This window comes from Camelina sativa, chromosome 6, assembly GCF_030686135.1.
Source record: "Camelina sativa cultivar CO46 ecotype springtype chromosome 6, ASM3068613v1".
In the NCBI taxonomy this organism is placed as follows: Eukaryota; Viridiplantae; Streptophyta; class Magnoliopsida; order Brassicales; family Brassicaceae; genus Camelina; species Camelina sativa.
The window spans coordinates 13,221,644-13,229,105 of NC_141885.1; the positions used below are offsets into that span (position 1 = coordinate 13,221,644).

Genomic DNA, 7,462 nt, shown 5'->3' on the forward strand with positions numbered 1-7,462 from the left:
AATATAATATATATATTTTGTTATGATTTGAGGTTTTTGAAAACAAAAAGAACATAATTAAACAATTGTTTTTTGTGTCTTTAATCAAAATAAAAAATGATCCAAAAAAGAAATCATATTCAACTGGAACTTAAATATAAAAATAAAATATAATTTTAAAAATACCATTTAACTAAATTCTCTAAAGATGAAACCATTAGTATGAAATCTAGCACTATAAATTAAATTGATGAGGGAAAAATAAAAAAAAACCAAAAAAATATAAGTTATCCTTGGGGTTTTAAAAATTATTGAGATTGAAGAATTCATATAACTTTATAAGAAAATTAATTTAGTTTGTCACTTCAAAAGTAATATTTTTTTATTTTGAAATATTATCTGTAAATGTTGAGTTTATATCAACAAACAACCAAATCATGTGAATTTTGATTCAGCCACTTGGTATTCCTTTTATTTTAGGTTATAAAAAATTAAAATATTTATTTATAATTAAAGACATGTAACTCCCCTTGGTTTGAATCTAATAATAATTATGATGTTTCTATTTTATTTGAATCTAATCGGTTGATTGATGTGGAGCTTACTTACAAAAGTCAAATTATTTATTTTACCTTCGTTTATGGCGATTAAAACCTTGTTCTGTATTGATAAAACCACTGGAGAAGGAGACCATCTATGTCTCTGACCTTTCGCCTTAGCCAAATGAGTTCAATGACATTGCTTAGCTTGATTCACAGTTCTCTGTTAATGAATGTTAAAGGGAATGATTGATAGGATTGCATGTGTAGATTAAAGAATTAAAGTTCTTTCACCATGCATCATAGAACTAAAAACAAGGACCTTGATTCTAACTACTCTATCCAGCATGTTTTAGGTTCTGAGACCCCATCTTCACACCTCTCTTCCATACTTTGTTCTTGATTGTTTGCTTAAGGGCAAGCAAAGAATAAGTTTTGGGGAGTTGATATGTCTATATTTTGCATCTCCTTAGCATGCATTTGTCATACATTTAGCTAGGATGACTAGTCATTTTGCATCATTTTAGAACCTCTTTTATACACTTTGCATGTTTAGGAAATTTTTGCATCATCCTTGCATGCATTGTGCATTTCGAAGTATTTCAGGTGTTTAGGAGACGTCGGAGACGCACACAATCGAGCCAATCTCAACCTCCACAATCGAGCCACTCTCGACCTACGCAATCGAGCCACTCTCAGGGCACCAGTCGGACCACTCAATCGAGCCATCACTCGAGCCACCGGTCTATGGATTCAGCTTTTGACATCTTCATCAAAGTTGTAGAGAATTGAGTCATCTTTCCAATGCCGTTTATTTCAAGCCAATCGGAGTTGTGGTTCAAGAGTGATCATTGTTTTAGTAGATGCGTATACACCCAGCTCGAACCACTTTCACCGACCATGCTCGAGCAATTTTCACTCGCACGGCTCGACCCACTCCTACTCAAACCAATCAAGCCACTGGACGCACACATACGAAATCACGCATGCCAGGAAGACGCTCCGTCTGAAACGCTTCAGGAGACTCCCAAACCGACACTCTATCTTGTCGTTTTAAGTTTTAGGGATTCACACGTTTTTACTATATATACATTTTGTTAAGTCTTGGTTTAGGACATCTTATCTTTTATCTCATTTTCGTTTTTGTTCTTATGGTTAACCTAGCCACCTAAAAACGTTCTCAAACTTGTAATCCGACATCTCCGAGTTTATTCAGTTTTTGTACTTGATTCCTTCTCAAAAGTTGTTCTTCTCATTTTTATCTATCTTATTATGCTTGGTTCAATGTTTTCTGTGTTTGTATCTTGGATAATGATTTTCGGATCTGAGTAGTGTAGTAGTCCTTGAGGATGGGTTAGATTAGGTGGAGGATCTTAGGATGCAGAGTGTTTAAGCTTTGATTTTATGATTCCCTTCTGGACTAGTGTTAGAAATGCTAGTTTCTCTCTGATCAATTGGAACTAGGTTCGAGACATTTCGACACCCAAAAGGTGTTTGATGAAATGTCTGACCAACTAGTGCCAGAGACTTACGTTCGTAGCCTAAGAGATTAGATGTCTAGGATGTTTGTTGACATGAACAAACTTGTATGTCATGCCTGCTCAACCATGTTTCTCTAGCGAGAGCTAGGTATGGAAGTGGTTGAGTCTGAGTAGCTTTTACCAAGAGATTGGATTAGCTAAGTTGTTATGCTTGTGGCATTTTAAACACTCTGTAGACTAGAAGACCTCACCGACATCAATTACTCCCATCCTTAGGACCTCTTTCTTCCTGATTTTTATTACATTCCTGAGACTGTTTCGTGTCTTGCCTTTTAGTTCATGCTTAGACTCGTTTTCTGTTTTTATTCATTTTCGCTTCCTATCATACATTCTCGTTCCTAGTCCTAGAACACATTTCCGTTTTGCATTCTGATTATTCTAGGATTGTTAGACAAAAACACCCTTTTTGAATTGGCTTGACTTGTGAAATCTTGATTGCATCTTGAGTGATAGTAAGTTTCCCATTTGGATTGACACCTTAAGTACTACAACACATAAGGTTAATTGAACCTACTAGGAGACACAAAAATCCTAGTATCACCCCTTGGTAATTTTCCCACACCGAATAGATTTGGTTGGCATCTGACCAAATCTAGACTGTACACCGTGAAATCGGGGTATCAGGCTTTGCTGTGGAAACCGGAAACTGTTGTTCCTGTTTTTGGTCCAGATATTATTCCTCTTCAGGCTTTTGTATGGCAGCTTCGGTGTCCACCAAAAAATCGACATTTTTTGTGGCAAGCGATCACGGGTTGTGTGGCGACAACAGCTAACCTTCGGCAACGTGGGTTGGGCTATGATCTAGAGTGTGCACTTTGTGGAGGGACGGAAGAGACAATCAATCATGTCCTTTTCTTATGTCCTCCAGCTCGGCAGGTTTGGGGTCTTTCCTCATTTCCGACATCCCCGGGTTGTTTTCCATCAGAGTCGGTTTATGCAAATATGGATTGGCTATTTTGGAGATTCCAACAGAATCCCTCGGTTGATATATTCCCTTGGATTTTTTGGTATATCGGGAAGGCCAGAAATGATAAAGTTTTTAGCAATTTGGATTCCAATCCATTAGCGATCTTACATATAGCGGAAGAGGAAGCAAAGTTCTGGTTTGCGGCGCAGGAGGATGCTCTAGGAGTCTCGCCTCTGGGCGGCTCTCGACCGATTCTTGGTCCTACGGTTAATACTATGGTTGAGACTGCTAGATTTGGATCCAAATACCGATGTTTTGTGGATGGATCTTGGAAGGAGACTGACCAGTTTATCGGTAGAGGATGGCATTGCATTTCCCCTGAAGGGGAATTTCCCACTATGGGTGCATCAAATTCTCGTCGTAGCTTGTCACCCCTTCATGCAAAAATGGAAGCCCTCATTTGGGCAATGCGGTGTATGATTGGTGCAGGTAATGAAAATGTTGTTTTTCTCATGGACTGTTCTGACCTGGTGAAGATGGTGTCTTCGCCTCCCGAGTGGCCTGCCTTCAAGACTTATTTGGACGTGATTGAAAGAAGATAAGGAAGAATTCCTATCATTCTTTGTAGTCCTTATCCTCCGTTCACAGAATGGTAGTGCGGACAAGCTGGCGCGTCGAGCTAGATTGGAGTCGCATCAAATTACCTATGTGAATGACTTTCCTTTAAATTGGCTCGTTTGAGCTGATCGTATTTTGTTGTCAAAAAAAAAAAGACATGTCACTCCATTTAACTCAAATGTAAATCCTATCCAATAATTTTACATTAATTCATTCCTCCTACTAACTTATTTATCTTTCAAGAGAAAATATTTTTTTGTTAAATTTTAATATTTATTGAATTATTTTGGTTGGCTAAACTTATATTCATATTTTGGTTGGCTAAATTAATATATTTCTCATGTAAAATTATTGTAATCATTCTCTCCTCCTCTCCCACCAATATCAAATATTGTTATATCTCATATGTGTTGTAACTTGTAAGAGTTTGATTCTATATTATAATTTAGAAAGTATTATCTATATTTAACATTGTTTTCAAATTTATTTTTATTTATATAAAAATAAAATATTTCTTTTATATTTCTTGCCTCTCTAATCTATTCATATTTATTTTTTAAATTTGCATAGTTAAATTTAATTTCACATATGTTAGTTTTAACAAAAAAAAATCAATTTTATTTGAGAATTAGATGTTCATATTCATTTTTAAACGATAAATGTGTAACATAATATATATAAGCATTTTGTCTTGCAATCACAAGTTCTATTTCTATTACTTAACTTCATGGTTAAACTATAATATATGTTGTCATATTTGTAGGAACAACAACATACTTATTTAATATATTTAAAAGAGCAGATGATTAATCGAAATAAACATTTCTCCAAATTTTATAATACAATCAGTGTGAGCGTACTAATTACTTTGAAAAACTTTTACATTGAAGTTCATAAAATCATATAAGAAAACTAAAATACTATGTTACTTCAAATTTGGAAAGAAACACTTGGTATTCCTTTTTAAGAAAATCAAGACATATATAAAATTTATTAATATTTCACTCACTTTAAAGGCATAAAAGGTCATTTAACTCAAAAATAACTTCTATCGAATAATTCCATACGTTCCTTCCACAAATAAAATATATATATATATATATATATATATATATGTTCAAGATTATATTTAAATATTACAGAATTTTTTAGTTAGCTAAACTTATAGTCACATATATACAATATATATACATAAGAATTTATATTATTTATTAACACCATAATTCAACCCATTATTTGTTTAACTCAAAATTGGTTTCAAAGCCAACTAAAGAAAAACAGAAACGATCTTACTGATATTAGACCAAAACATGGGCATACAAACATAATCACTTACACGGAAGATAATTGTTTTTAAAAAATAACTTATTATTGCAACATCAATGTATGAAAGCTTTACATAAGCAGTTAATTAGAAAATGTAAAATACAATAAATGTATTGGGAACAATATTAGTCAATGATAAGATTGGATCCTCAAAAGCAATAAACAACATCCTCATAATTCATAAAAATAAACACCACAATTGTACACATCTAAACGAAATGGTATAAACATATAGTGTATAAATACAAGTGACTGCGAAGACCGTATATGCCTAATTCAAACGAAATAACACAAAAGAGAAAACGAAAAAGAACAAAAAAAATAAAAAAGTGTCAACTACATCACAACCCACGCGTTGAGTGGGGAAGCACCTAGTAGCAACAAAAAGAAACCAACAGAAAATCTGTAAATTTCTTGCAATTGAATGATTGGAGAAGATTGACATAGATAGTTAAAAAAAAAAAAAAAAAAACTACACCAAAATAATTATATACACACTTTAAATATAGGACAAATTTAGATTTATCTATATTTTACATTGTATAGAATATTGACTTCTTTTTTCTCTTCCAATCGGCAAAATTAAATCAGTAGCCTAATTTCTACTACGCAAAATAACATGATCTAATAGAATCCAACTCCGATAAAAGAAAAAATGCCACATAAATAATATTATCAATATATCATATTCAATTAAAGGCACTTTTACAATATCAACCAACTCTAGTTTCTCTCTGATTAATTGGAACTAGGTTCGAGACATTTCCACACCCAAAAGGTGTTTGATGAAAGGTCTGATCAACTAGTGCCAGAGACTTACGTTCCTAGCCTAAGAGATTATTTGTCTAGGATGTTTGTTAACATGAACGAACTTGTATGTCATGCCTGCTCAACCATGTTTCTCTAGCGAGAGCTAGGTATGGAAGTGGTTGAGTCTGAGTAGCTTTTACCAAGAGATTGGATTAGCTAAGTTGTGATGTTCGTTGTCTAGGGATAGATTGCTTGTGGCATGTTAAACACTCTGTAGACTAGAAGACCTCACCGACATCAATTACTCCCATCCTTAGGACGTCTTTCTTCCTGATTTTTATTACATTCCTGAGACTGTTTCGTGTCTTGCCTTTTAGTTCATGCTTAGACTCCTTTTCTGTTTTCATTCATTTCCGCTTCCTGTCATACATTCTCGTTCCTAGTCCTAGAACAAATTTCCGTTTTGCATTCTGATTATTCTAGGATTGTTAGACAAAAACACCCTCTTTGAATTGGCTTGACTTTTGAAATCTTGATTGCATCTTGAGTGATAGTAAGTTTCCCATTTGGATTGACACCTTAAGTACTACAACACATAAGGTTAATTGAACCTACTAGGAGACACAAAATTCCTAGTATCAATTTGGCGCTGTTGCCATTTGGGATTCGTTTTGCTACATTTGAGATTTCAAGTTTTGCAAGATTAAGTTCTATTACACTTATCATTCTGAGTACTGGCTTGTTTCGCATCTCAGGAACCTGTTGATTGCAACCTTGCATGCACACCAGATCTAGAGGAACTCAGAATCTCCTTCCTGCTATTGACGACATCAATCGGCTACAAAGACCACGCCCAACTCGTCTTCTCGCCGAGCATCACACACCCATCAAAATGGACGCTCCTAATGGACCAAATCCGAGACCGCGAAACATTGGTTCTGGGGATGCACCAAACACTCATACTCAGCGTGTTGGAATCGTCCCTCCCGCCGTGCAGAACAACAACTTCAAGATCAAAAGTTGTTTGATCTCCATGATCCAAGAGAACAAGTTTCACGGGTTGCCTATGGAGGATCCACTCGATCACCTCGACGAGTTCGACTCCCTGTGCAGTTTCACCAAGATCAACGGCGTGAGTGAGGATGGTTACAAGTTGCGCCTCTTCCCATTCTCCCTGGGAGACAAGGCTCATCAATGGGAGAAAAACCTTCCCAAGGGATCAATCACCACTTGGGATGGTAGCACGAAAGCATTCTTGGCCAAGTTTTTCTCCAACTCCAGAACAGCACGTCTCAGGAATGAGATTTCCAGCTTCACTCAGAAGAGCTCAGAATCATTCTGTGAAGCCTGGGAGCGTTTCAAGGGTTATCATAGCCACCATGGTTTCAGCAACGAGTCATTGCTGAGTACTCTCTACCGTGGTGTACTACCAAAGATCCGTATGCTGCTTGACACTGCTTCTAATGGTAATTTCCTGAACAAAGACGTTGAGGAAGGATGACAACTGGTGGACAATCTCGCTCAGTCTGACGGCAACTACAATGAAGACTATGACCGCATAGTTCGCGGCGACGCTGGGTCTGAGGAGAAGTACAAGAAAGACCTCAAGAATGTCAATGAGAAGCTTGACCGTATCTTGCTAAGCCAGCAGAGGAGCATCCACTTTGTATCTGAGGATGATCCTTTCCAAGTTCCAGATGGGAAGGGTGAGCAGACTGAGGAGATCAGCTATGTCCAGAATCAGGGTGGGTACAACAAAGGTTACAACCAATACAAGGCAAACCCCAATTTGTCTTACCAAA

The 7,462-nt window shown here is 36.1% G+C and overlaps 1 pseudogene; it reads right to left on the reverse strand.

The window, feature by feature from the left end:
* Positions 1-6,948: 6,948 nt before the first annotated feature.
* LOC147942519 (small nucleolar RNA R71) lies at positions 6,949-7,046 on the reverse strand (annotated as a pseudogene).
* Positions 7,047-7,462: the final 416 nt, after the last annotated feature.